Source organism: Mirounga leonina, unplaced genomic scaffold (assembly GCF_011800145.1).
Source record: "Mirounga leonina isolate KUSES-001 unplaced genomic scaffold, KU_Mleo_1.0 Mir_54, whole genome shotgun sequence".
NCBI classification, from domain to species: Eukaryota; Metazoa; Chordata; class Mammalia; order Carnivora; family Phocidae; genus Mirounga; species Mirounga leonina.
In genome coordinates, this window is record NW_023270812.1 from 7283968 (window position 1) to 7296480 (window position 12513).

The 12513-nt window shown below is 45.0% G+C and overlaps 1 pseudogene; it reads right to left on the reverse strand.

Moving 5' to 3' along the window:
* Positions 1-2101: 2101 nt before the first annotated feature.
* Positions 2102-12513, reverse strand: part of LOC118001803 — a 32838-nt pseudogene continuing 22426 nt past the window's right edge.

Genomic DNA, 12513 nt, shown 5'->3' on the forward strand with positions numbered 1-12513 from the left:
TTTGCCTCAAGGTGTTTTTCTAATTTTACTTTTGATTTCTTCATTGACTCATTGGTTGTTCAGTAGCATGGTGTTTAATGTTCACATATTTGGGACCTTTCTAGTTTTCTTCTTGTGATTGATTTCTAGTTTCATACCACTGTGGTTGGAAAAGATGCTTGATATGATTTCAATTTCCTTAAAATTTTTAAGACTTGTTTTGTAGCTTGACATATGATGTATCCTGGAGAAAGTTCCATGTGTACTTGAGAAGAATGTGTTCTGCTGCTTTTGGATAGAATGTTCTGTATATATCTATGAAGTCCATCTGGTGTAACATGTTGTTTAAGACTGATGTTTCCTTATTGATTTTTCTGTATGGATGATCTATGCAGTGATGTAAGTGGGGTATTAAAATCTCCTACTATTATTGTATTGCTGTCTATTTCTCCCTTTAGATCTGTTAATATTTGCTTTGTATATTTAGGTGCTCTTATGTTGGGTGCATAAATATTTACAAATGTTATGTCCCATTGTTGGATTGACCCTGTTATCATTATGTAATGCACTGCTTTGTCTCTTATTACGGTCTTTGTTTAACTTCTTTTTTTGTCTGATATGTCTACCCCAGCTTTCTTTTGGTTTTAATTTGCATGGAAATTTTTCCCCTTCCCTTCCCTTTCGGCCTCACTATATTCCTATATCTGAAGTGAGTCTCTTGTAGTTAGCGTATAGATGGGTCTTGTTTTTTTTTTTTTACATTCATGCAGCCACTGGTATGTCTTTTAATTGGGGAATTAGTACACTTACATTTAGAGTAATTATTGATAGGTATGTACTTATTGCCATTTCGTGAATTGTTTTCTGGCTGTCCTGTAGTTCCTCTGTTCCTTTATTTCCTTTTGCTCTCTTTGTGTGTGGTTTGATGACTTTCTTTAGTGGTATGCTTAGAGTCCTTTCTCATTATCTTTTGTGTATCTATTATAGGTTTTTGCTTGATGTTTGAAATGAGGCTTGCATATAAAAATTTATATTTATAACAATCTACTTGAAGATGATAAAAACTTAAGTTTCTAATGCTTTCTAAAGCTCTTCCCCATCCATTACCCCATTTTATATTCCCATTGTAAAACTCAACCTTATTACTCCTTCCATGTCTTTTGTTTTTGTTGTCATATTTTATATCTTTTTATCTTGTGTATCCCTTAATTACTATAGTTACAATTATTTTTACTACTTCATCTTTTAACCTTCATACTAGCTTTATGAGTGATTAATCTACTACCTTTACTGTAAATTTACCTTTCCAGTTAGATTTATTCTTTCATACATTTTTCTTATTTCTATTTAGTATCCTTTCTTTTTGGCTTAAAGAAGTCCCTTTAAGAACAGTTTATTGGTGATAACTCCTTTAGCTTTTGTTTTTCTGGGAAACTCTTATCTTTTCCTCAATTCTGAATGATAACTTTGCTGGATAAAGTACCCTTGGTTGGAAATTTTTTCTTTCAGCACTTTGAATATACAGTGTCACTTTCTTCTGGCCTGCAAAGTTTCTGCTAAAAGTCTGCTAACAGTCTTATGATGGTTTCCTTGTACATAACAAATTGTTTTTCTCTTGCTTCTTGTAAGATTCTCTCTTTGTCTTTAACTTTTGACATTGAAGTATAATGTAACTTGGTGTATTTCTCTTTGGGTTCACCTTTTTTGGAACTCTCCAGAATTCCTGGATCTGGATGTCTATTTCTTTCCCCTGGTTAGGGAAATTTCAGCCAACATTTCTTCAAACAATTTCTGTCTCTTTCTCTCTCTCTTTTCCTTTTGGGACTTCTATAATGTGACTTTTATTGTGCTTGAGATTATCCCATTAAATCCCCTAAGTTATCTTAACTTTTATTCATTCTTTTTGCTTTTTGCTCTTCTGATGGGGTGATGTCACTGATCCCCTTTTTTTTTCTTCATCCTGTCTGCTCTTGAACCCCTTTAGTTTATTTTTAGTTCGATTACTGTATTATTGTATTGTATTGTTCAGTTTGCTTGGAAATTTCTTTTTTTTGTTTTTGACTTTTACAAACTGTTTATTTTCCATCAACCTTTTCCATTTCTATTTCCATTTTGTTTGCCTTTGTGGAAGAGCAGCTTAAGACCACTCAGTCGTTGTTCCTACCCATTCAGTGGCCTGAGCACTGGGAGCTGCAGACCAGTCTTCAGTGGCCGGCTGGGCGCTCCAGTCTTCAGTAGGGAGTTGCTGAATATGTACTGAGGGCACCTGCAGGCCTTCAGACCAGTGTGCGACTTCAGGCTGAGTAGCAGTGAACTCAGGAGCTGGAGCCGTCCATTCACCCTGAAGTTCCTCCTTGGTCACAGCCTTTTCAGCAGCGTCCTGCTCTTCCTTTTCAATCTCTTCAGGATCTCTGTAGAAGTAGAGATCAGTCATGACCTCCCATGGGTGTTCATGGGAAATAGTGCCACGCATGCACAGACTTCCCTGGCCAGCATCCACCACATCAGACCCACTGAGTGAGCTCCCTTGTTGTGGCAAGGGATGGCAATGTCCACATAGCACAGAGGAGAGTCTGTGTTACACAGAGAAATGGTAGGCAGGTTAACATAGGACGCCCCTGTAAGAGGCTGGTGGTCAGCCCTGGGATCAGTAACCACCAGAAGTCTCGGCTCCCAGAAGGCTGCCTGGACCTGGTAAGTGAAGGTTCCAGGAGTGAAGCGGCTGGCAATAGGAGTGGCTCCGGTAGCAGCAGCAAATTTCAGCACAGCTCGCTGGCCAGTATTCCTGGACAATATGACACTGACATCAGCTGGGTTTTCAATGGCAACGAAGACCTGAGCTGCCAGCAGAAGGTCTTCCCAGGTTCTCTTCAGATTTACGATGTAGATACCATCACTTTTTCTTTTGTAGATGTACTGTTCCATTTGAAAGTCAAGGTTGGTGCCACCTAAGTGGGTTCCTGCTGCAAGGAATTTGAGGACATCCTCCTCCTTCATTTGCAGGACATCAAGGACTCTGGACTTTGTGAAAGTTTCCCTTTGCAAAACAACGCCGTATGGACCCTTCCCTGAGCAGCTTGGAAAGCTGCTTGGAAATTTCTTATATTTTCCATCTCTCTGTTAAAATTCTCACTGTGTTTATCCACTCTTCTCTTGAGTTTGCTGAGTATCTTCATGATCATTACTTTGAACTCTTTATCAGGTAAATTACTTATCTCTATTTCACTAATACTTATTTTCTGGGATCTTATCTTGTTCTTTTGTTTGGAGCATATTCCTCTGTTTCTTCATTTTGCTTGACTCTGTTAGTTTCTATGCCTAAGATGACATTGCCATCTCTCCTAATCTTTAAGTGTTGGCATTGTGTAGGAAAAGAACCTTATCATTCAACCCTGCCCTAGCTGTTGGTGGTTGTCTCTCAAATCTTGGTCATTGTCCAAGCAGCCTATTTTATTTTTAATAGCTCCCAGTAGTTGAGGGTATGCCAAGACCAGTCACTGTCCCCAAAGGGGAGGGGATCTCATTTAGCACCTAGATTCAGGCTGATTGGAAGCCAGACCCTCTGGCAGTAGCTTTTAGAGAATGCAAATATATATAGTTATCTGGGATTGCAAATATAAGCCCTGCTGGCCACCAGAGCCAGATGATCTAGAAGTGTCCCCCGACAGCACTGACAAATATCAGCACCAGAGAAATGTATAAACTCTTTTCTTTAAGATACCAATGAGCTAGAGCAAGGCAGAGGGAGAGAACAAAGATTGCATCCACTGTTCCCCATTCCCTGAGAACACTTCTACAGGCCCTTCTAAGTGAGGCAAACCAGAAGCCTGTCCCTCAGGTCAAAGCCCCTAGTCAAGCAAATATACCTCTTTCTCAGAAAGACGAGGGATATGTTTCAATCTGCTATCTAAACAGTGCCCTAGGAGAGGTAATCTGCCAATAACTGTCTCTCTGATTGTTACAGTTCCGTGGACCCAGGAATGCAAACCCCCAGGCCTCCATATCTTGGTGATCAAGGGGTGTCCCCTGGGTTGAAGCTTCAAAAAGTGTGTCACCAGATGTAAAAACTGGGGCATCAGATGTGTGAGGAAGCTCCTCTCTGGGAGATACTGAAGCCCTGGCATGTGGCAGAAGAAAAGTGTGAAGATGACACCCATTGGCTGGAGTAAAGCAAAGGGGGAGTATAAGATGGTACCTGCCAATAAAAGAAAAAACAACAAAAAGGAAAATAAAAAAGAAAAACAGGAAAAAAAAGACACAAAAGAAGAAAAGGAAACACACACACTCACACACACATGGATGGCAATGGTGCCTGCTGGCTCTAGCAACAGAGGGAGAGCAGGAAGGAAGATGGTGCCCACCAGTCTCTGTCCCTGGACAGTGTCCCAGCAAGCCCCTGCTCCTCAGACCAATACTTTAAAGTTAGGAAATGAGTCTCCTTCAAATAAAGTCTGAGCACTTTTCAAAAGACTGCTTTTGTGCTGAGCCCCGTGGCAAATGAGTTTGCATACAAGCACTTTAAGAGCCATCCCTCAGCTTGCCACGGCTCCGTGGGTCCTGCGGGGAGAAGCCCCATTGGTCTTCAAAGCCAGATGTTTGGGGGGTTTGTCTTTCAGGTGCCAGTATGAAAAGCTGGGGTGCCTGATGTAGGGTACGAATCATCCCTCAGGGAGAAACTTCAGGTTTTGTGTTCCTTCTTCATCATGGGTCACTGCACCATCGATGGGTTTTATGGTGAAGTTGCATCTCAGCCTTTTCTGCTCATTTTGATGTAGTTTCCCTCTTGTGTGCCCAATGTGAAGGGGTTGCTCTACAGTTTTTAGGGTTTTTCAGAGAAAAATGTTTCATATATAGCTGAAGATTTGGTTTGTCCATGGGAGGAGGTGAATTTAGGAAATTTCTATGTTGCCATCTTGAACCAGAAGCCTGGTCATGTCTTCCCTTGACCTAAGACTTGTACAGGAGTTCAGGGGATGGGGCAAGATTGGGCCCAGAGCTCCTGGGTTATACTCCAAACTGCCCCTTCCCTCCGAGGAAGGGTCTAATACGGTGTCACTTCCAGGAGACTCCATGGTCCTTTTTGCAAGACTACTCCTAGCATCAGACCAGGATTGCCAGTGCCCCAGAAGTCCTCAGCATGTTGCATTTTTAGTGTAAGGACACAGAATAGGCTATTCTTGAGGTTTTAAATAAATGGTGACACTTACATCCCTGGATGCTATCTTGGGTCCTTGTATTGTGTGCCTGTTGCCAGGGAAGGGCAGGGCCACCTCGAAGGGAAGAAACTCTGCTGGGTGTTATGCATACAGATTGGTGTTAAATTCAGTTCTATTAAACATCTTTATTAATGATGTGGAAGTGGGGTGTAAACAGAACATTAATTAAGTGCCTGAATACTAAATTGGGAGGTGTTGCAAAAGACAGACTAATCACTTTCTCATTTACTCAGTGTACGGAATTGCACAATTCAGTGGATCTCCTGATTAAAAGTAGAACATATCTTTGTTGACAACACTATTTGCTCAATTTGTAGCTGGCATTTTGGTTGGCTTTCTTCACATGCATGTTCTTATGCTGGAAACCTTTCTATTTATGTTAGCTTCAGAAGGATGAGTCATCCTATTTGTATATTAAGAACCCTGGAAGGGAGGACATATTTTTGAAAGGGTGAGGATATAAACAGTATCAGGGACAGAGAAGGACATACAGTAGTCAAGTTACCTCAAAAGTCTGAAGACTGAGGTGTCTATCCTGACCCTCGGTGAGGCCTCTCCTGTTCCTTATGCCGCAGCTACTCTTCTAGCGAGTGTAGAGCAGGTGAAGAACCTAGCACACTCTTTATACCCATGGTATAGATTTGGGGTCAGGAGCCCTGGATTTTAGTCCTCATTCTGCATTTTTCTGACTCCGTAGCTTTGATGAAGTCATTAAACCTCTGTGAGCCTTGGTTTCTTTATCCATGGAAGGGAAAGAATATGTTTGTCTCACAGGGCAATGCTGAGAGATGTAAATAGTGTGATATTCTTCAAAGAATTTTGTAAACTGTGAAACTGTCCAAAGTTAGTATGACCTTGGATTAATTTTCAGAGAATGAGGTGTATTATCCCAGTGCATATAATGTACTCCACATAATTATCAGCAGAGTGGCCAAGAACATTTAGAAATATGGATAGGAAATTCAATCTGGAAAAATGCTAGTAAATACTTAGGGACAGTAGAAAATTGGCAGGGTTTTGAGTTGGCAAAATTAATCCAACTATTTTTCAAATGCTTGGGTTCAACAAACTATAATGAGTTTGCCAAGCACCTTTTCTTATAAATTTTGGATCCTTTGTTTCAGCTAAAACATGATCCATAAGCTTCTGATTAATTTACACTTAATTTGCTAAAAGGCTATTTGTCAGCAGGACTCAGATGTTCCGGAAACCTGCTGGGCCCACAAAAAGATGCTTTCCAGATTTGTTTCTTCAGAAACGTTACTGGCCTGGTACACAAAGGACATATTTAAACATTATTTAGTCAAAATCCTGGTTTTAAAAATTCTTGAATATATATATGTGTGTATATATATTCTTGAAAAATTCTTGAATATATATTCAATAATTTTTAAAATAAGGATATATATATATATATATATAATATTCAGGTGGAATTTATTGCTTGACTCCTACCACTCATCCTTCTCTCTCTTAGCAGTTCTGACAAAGTATAAGCAAATGCAAAGACTGCGCTAGTCAGAGCCCAGACTATGAACCCCGTTAAGGGAAGTCTGGGTTGGAGAGGGTTGGAGAGGTCCCCCATGGAGCTTCCCATGTCCTTGCCCTCACCCGGAGGGTACTTGACATGCCTACCTGCAGGCACGCTGTGAAGAGCAGAGCCTGGAAGAGTTAGCCTGCCCAGGCTGTAGGCCGTGCACACGCACCCCGGAGCTGGGGTGGGCCGTGGCGCTGCATGGCGTTCACTGGCAATTTTGACGGATCATCTCCCCTCCCACGTCCCATGGGCTGCTTGCCACGAGGCTCTGTTTCTGGGTCCCAGATAAGAGTCTCCAGTCCACTCGGATGCCAGAAACCTTGTCTGCTCATCAGATCTTCTGCGACAGGTTCCCTTCTGGGGGGGTTGGTGGATTATATTCAAAACAGAGTTGCAGGAACAGAATGACAGAGAATGACAGCGAATGAGTTGTGACTGTTCCCCCCTCCCAGATGCTTTCATGAATGATCCTAGGACTCAAGGACCACAGCTGAGTTTCTGGTGTCTGTTATTCCTGCTCTGGGGTCGTAGAATGATGCTCACACCCCTGCCACTCAGCTGTCAAGAATAGAAGGTTAACAGTGCTCCCCTAAAAAGGCCTGCTGAGGGGACAACTTTGTCATTGTAAGTGACAGGGGTGCCAGGCTGCCCCGGGGGTGAGCACTGCCCATTGCTTGAGGCACCGTCAGGTGGACCAGTCATGACGGCTCATGGCTCACGTGGTGACCTGCATGCAGAGCCATGCACACTGTCCTCAGCCACAGGGAGACTCGTGGCTCGGCTCTGTCTGCCCCTCGTTTTCCTTCCAGCAAGCTCTCATTAGGCAAGAATGTTGTCTTTTCTGATTACATCGCATATGCGCCTAGAAGGATGAAAGGAAAGAAATCTTGGACAGCACATCGTATCCCTTGTCTGGGTTTGGGCTTCCACCTCCAGGAAGGCTAAGTGATGTGTATCCCAAAGAACCTGACTGGCATTTAGGCTTTGTCACCTGAACTCCGATGACTGTGAGCCACTTAATATAACCCGTTTAGCCTTGGTGTTCTCATTTGTAAGATGTAGATAAAAGAAATAAGTTTAGTGTGAAGATTTCATTTTTTAATGTATATAAATCCCCAAACCCAGTGTCTGGCACATGGAGGGTGTTTAATAGATGATAATTGCTATTATGGTCCATTTAATTTGGATTTATTTTTATTTTGCTTCCTTTTCTACGTCTCATGCCCTGAGGTTGTGGGCTCGCTCCCCTGGGGACAGCCTGCCTGGCACTGTGGGGAATCCCACACTGGAATTAGCTGGGGGCTGGGAGCTTGCTCCTGTGCTTTCTGTGGGTCATCTGAGATGCTCTGTAAATGGGGTACAGATGAGGCCGTCTGCAAGACTAAATCTCTTCATGTTCTAAAAGTCTGCATGAGTCCTATAGTATATGCATATTGCATTTTGGAAGTTGTTTCCTTCGCGTCCACATTTAGTTAGCGTTGGGTAATAAATTGGAAGTTAGTAAGCTGAATGTTATCCAGCTTGGTGTTCAGTGTTAAGAGTTTTTCTAGGTTGTCACCTGCCAGAGAGCCTCCAGAACCCTGAGCTGCAGTTCTGTTCCCTGGACTTGCGCCTTCTCTCAGGTGCCCCCCTCCCCCTGCCCCAGAAGGTTGGTGTCACATGCAGAAGCAGCAACAAGGGCTGCCTTATCGCATGGGATGGATAATGGGAAACTGCCGTCTTCATAGAGTGGGTTTGCAATTAGAAACAGTCTTCTAAGAAGCTTGAAAAATTTCCAAGTGAAATGAGTGAGTCTTGTGATTCCCGGGCATACTTAAGAAAGCAAAAACAAAAGTAGTGCATATCCTTAACCCTTGATCTTAATACCTCTGAAGAAACAAAGTATGAAGTTTTCACTTTCGGAGTTCAGGGATTTAACGCTACTATATGACGGTGGTTGTTTTAAAGGTGTGAAGACGGGCGCCTGGGGGGCTCAGCTGGCGGAGCGTCTGACTCTTGATTTTGACTCAGGTCATGATCTCAGCGTCATGAGATCGAGCCTCACGTCGGGCTCCGTGCTCAGCACAGAGTCTGCTTGTCCCTCTCCCTCTGCTCTTCCCCCCACTCGCACTTGCACTCTCTCTCTCTCTGTCAAATAAAAAAATAAAATCTTAAAAAAAAGGTGTGAAGAACTGTCCATCCCATTCTGTATATTCAGGGAGCTTTGAAATGAAAATATGGACACAGCAAAGTCCTCCACAAGCATCCCTTAGGCTAGCTCCCAGAGACCAAACCCAGGCTGGCCAGATGCTACCTTGACATGGAAATCCTCGCATGCCTGGGGGTGCTGAGCTGTGAGAGGTAAGTAGGGAAAGGTGGGGAGGGGAGTGGCCTCGTTGGCCGAGCACCACGGGGCCATCCACGGTGCCAGCTCGAGGGGGCTGCTGGAGTTACAAACCTCTGCATCTTATGAATTCATTTTGGCCCTGGAGAATCTGTCACAACCATGCTCATACTGCCATTGGAAGGGAAGAGGCGTGAAAACCAAACTGGATGATTTCTCTGATCCTCGTTCTGGAAATGTTTACACTGACTTTGCCTCTCCATCAGAGATCGTAATTCAGTTAAACTTTGAGATATAAAGAGCATCTGATCTGGAACCAGACCCGGACTTAAGTGTTCATCTCATCCCTTAAAGCTGTGCAAGCTTGGGCAGGCTGCTTAACTTCTCTCGTTCTCGGTTTACTCATTTGTCCAAGTGGAATGAATGGCACCACAGGTTTCCCCGGACCCGTGAGAACCGAGGAAGACAGGGGCTGTGCAATGTGCCTCAGGAACTGTTGTGGGTCTCAGGGATGCTGTGGGGACAGGAAGCTTCCTTTTGAACCCAAGTACTATTTACTCAAAGTTCCAGACCCAGCTGGAGGGTCAAGGGTGTCCCCTGGGGCTCTCTGTGCATGAAGACCTGCAGAACACCCTGGAAACAAACTCATCCTAAGGCAAAAAAGTGAGAAATGGGAGAAAAGCCAGGACAACGGCTAATGGAGGGAAGAGGAAGGGAATTCTGAATGGAGGCTTGTTACCTGTCTTTTCCTATGCCTGCCTTCTCCACTCACCCTCCCACGGCACATGTGGAGGGGAGGCCTCGACAAGACTGAGAAAGCAAAGAACCACCTCTTGAAATCTCTGAGCAACCTGGTGGCTTTGCATGGACTCATCCAAAGGGCCAAAGCACCAAACGGGAGAGAGGCCTTGTCCAAGCTGGTTCCCAGCCCCAGCGCCACCTGCACGGCTGGCAGCCTGTCCCCGTCGGCGGCACCTCCTGCCGTGGCTCTCACGCTGTGTGTGGCTGGAGGCAGGGACAGCGCTGAGAGCCTGGCCAGCTGCTGGACTCAGCAAGAAGCAAAGCCCTTGGCCTGAGTTTGTGCAGCCTCTCGAGGGAAGCGGGGCAGACATTCTTAGAGTTACCGGTGGTGCAGGTGGAGAGAGGGCCAAGGGATGTTGCTGCACCAGAACACCCTAAAGAAGGCCGGGAAGGGGGACGGGGCAGATGGTGATGTCTCATGGCACTGACAGAGCTTGTTTATGAATCTGTCCCCACCAAGGACTCGGGAGGATTTGGGGTGGAGGATGGAAGTCTTGCAATTGCAAGGGAGGGCGAGAGAAAGACAAAATGCATACTGATGGCTTCTCCCAGTAGAAGGTTCTCTTGCAGAACCTGCCGGGAGTGGCCTTGGGAAGCCTGGCTCACATGACAAGTGTCATTAATGTCCGGTTCTCAAAATACTCTTTCCCTTTCAAAAACAGGTACCTGTGTGTTTTTGTCACTGAATAGAAATGCTTGTCCTCCTGATAACTCACAAACATCGAAATGGTTTTTGCTTCCTGACCAGGACTGAAAAGGGATTGGGGTGGTTGCGTTGCTATTGCTCAGAGAGCAATCCACTGGCAAGTTCTGGAGTGGTTTCATTAGCAAGGAGGTGACAGCACATCAGGGGATGCAGGATTTTTCTCCATCTTAAAACCTTGCTATCTGGTTGGGAAAGTGAACACTCCACATGCAAAAGGCAATTCATATTAGCTTTGAAATTCAGAGATAGTTGGCACCCCGGAGGAGGCAGCCTTATCGGAGAGGAACGGTGTTCCCTATCGCAGACTTCCCCTGGCGAGAGGAGGGGTTGTGATCACCACCACGTATGCACAGAGGCACCGTTCCCAGAATTGGAATTGTGTTGCAATGAGCTTAAATATATTACCTTTAAAAGATGTTCTCATTTGTCTGATTCAAAACAAACCTGAGGGTTGGCTGCATGTAAACGCCCCGCAAACATCTATTTCTAATAACACCCTAGTTTCTTTTATGCTTTTGCCTCTGTCTGCCCTCTGCTCCCTCGGTGTATATTTAACACTCACATTATTGCAGAACAGCCTGGGATGAGCCACTTAGGATCGTCTCTGTTCCCATTACACTTATGTCTCTTAGTTAAGGATGCTAATTCTCCAAGCAGCTCTGCACTGCCTCTTCACTCCTCTGGATCCTGAAGGCGATGCTAATCAGCCCTCCTAACAGCTGTCTCGGCATCCCAAATGTCGAGAGAACATTCCTTCCTGCAGTAGCAGCAACTCTTCCAACCCGCTGCCATCCTCACATCCACTCCTTTCTCTTCAGTCGGGACTTCTCGCTGGAGAGCTATTTGATGTCTGGATTCTCCTGCTCTCCTCCCTTGCCAAGGATTCACTTCAAGTTATCAGTGCTGGGTAATATTTGAGCCTGGTTTTTTGGATAATAACCATGGGAAGGGAACTAGAGCCTTGATCTCTCCCGATCACGAGCCACCCACGTTTTGCAGGTGTCCCCTCAGGGCCGTCATGAGGTTGCTTAGAGTGCACAGTGCCTCCACGAGAGGAGACCCGTGGAAAAACCACGAGGTCTGGCCACTGACTCCTTCTTCCGGGCTGCTTTCCCTTCATGTGACCAAGGTCCGGGGCCTGACTCCCCAGTGCCTGGCCATGCACCTGCTCCTAAGAAGCTGTGGTTGGTTTCCTTGGGAAGCAACTCCTTTCCTTAATTGTAGTCTGGGGGCTTTCCCCTCTCTTCAGGTATATTTCGCATGGTAAGGCATTTCAAAGAACTGTTTGCTGATTTTCCACTGCACTACCAACTCCAAGAATCTCATGCCTGGATCCCTCGCCGTCCCAACAGCTGCTCATCCATTGCTGTGATTGTCTTAGCCTCCTCCAGGACAACGGGAAAGAATGGAAAGGACAAAAAAAAAAAAAAAAAGAGTTTGTTAGAGTGGAACCCAAAGTGTGGTAGCCGGATGACATCCCTATAATTGAAGTATTTATGTGTCTAAATAGTTCAGTATCGTCTGCAAATAAACACGAGGTGCGCAGAAGTGAGTCTATCACACCTGCTCAGGCGGGTCCACGCTTGCAACCTTGTGACTTTTCTTGGAACGCTGGAAGGATTTTCTCTCCTTGAGTTCCCATTAATTTAAATCAAAACTAAAGTTCCCTGTGCCTCTCTTTGCTAGTGACATTTTCCACTTCACACATTGTCAACCTCATTTAACATGTTGCTACTCGGCTGTGGTCACCTCAGAGGGGAATAGCGCACCCCAAACAGCCGTGGCTCTTCTTTGCCTCCTCCCTGCCTCCCCCTCCCTCCCCGTCCCTCCCCCTTCTCTCCCGGGAAGCACTCCCTGTGCTGAAGGCCCGAGTCCAGGTGTGTGGTCTGAGGAAGCTCGCCATTGGCATTGCCCGCTGCGGGCACCAGTGATGGTCAGCTCCCTTCTCTCT